This window comes from Toxorhynchites rutilus, chromosome 2 (genome assembly GCF_029784135.1).
Source record: "Toxorhynchites rutilus septentrionalis strain SRP chromosome 2, ASM2978413v1, whole genome shotgun sequence".
NCBI lineage: Eukaryota > Metazoa > Arthropoda > Insecta > Diptera > Culicidae > Toxorhynchites > Toxorhynchites rutilus.
In genome coordinates, this window is record NC_073745.1 from 15,311,151 (window position 1) to 15,311,764 (window position 614).

The window sequence follows — 614 nt, forward strand, 5'->3', positions numbered from 1 at the left end:
TCAAAAACGTAGTTGTACGTCAAAAAGTTCAATGTTTCTGCGTACCCCCTTATGAAAAATCAGTCGTAATAAAAATACGTCATATGATAATGAAAACTGAGATGTTGGGTAGCTTTCATAATATGTTTTTCGGCTGATTTGGTGTGGAATTGCTCTATAGATATGATTTTTTAATGCATGATTTAGAAAATGCACGTTATTGACAAAAGTACGTTTTTAGCTTTTCAAAAGGTATAATCACTTATCGGTAGGTTAATGTTCAAGTGGCTCCATAGCTCAGCTGGTTAGAGCGTCGTGCTAATAACGCGAAGGTCGTGAGTTCGATCCTCTCTGGAGCCAGTAAGTCTCATTTTTGCTATTACCAAGAATAAGTACAAACATTTTTGTTTTATTTTTTTTTTTGTATTTTTGAAATAATGAAATGTTATTTTGAATTTTATAACACAGAGCTAATCAATGTACAAAAAACACCTCGATTGAAATTAGTTCATCGAGAATTATAAGCTGAAACTTAGCTGAAAAAATTGATCATAGAGTGTAGTACATTGTATTGGAGCATCGACTACAAAAATTTAAAACCAACAGTTGCGCTATGGGTTCGCAAATTCTGATTT

The 614-nt window shown here is 32.7% G+C and overlaps 1 non-coding gene across 1 annotated transcript; it reads left to right on the forward strand.

Annotated features, from left to right (window-relative positions):
* The first annotated feature begins 265 nt into the window (after window positions 1-265).
* Window positions 266-339, forward strand: Trnai-aau (transfer RNA isoleucine (anticodon AAU)). Its single transcript has one exon. It is a non-coding gene; the product is annotated as a tRNA-Ile (tRNA).
* Window positions 340-614: the final 275 nt, after the last annotated feature.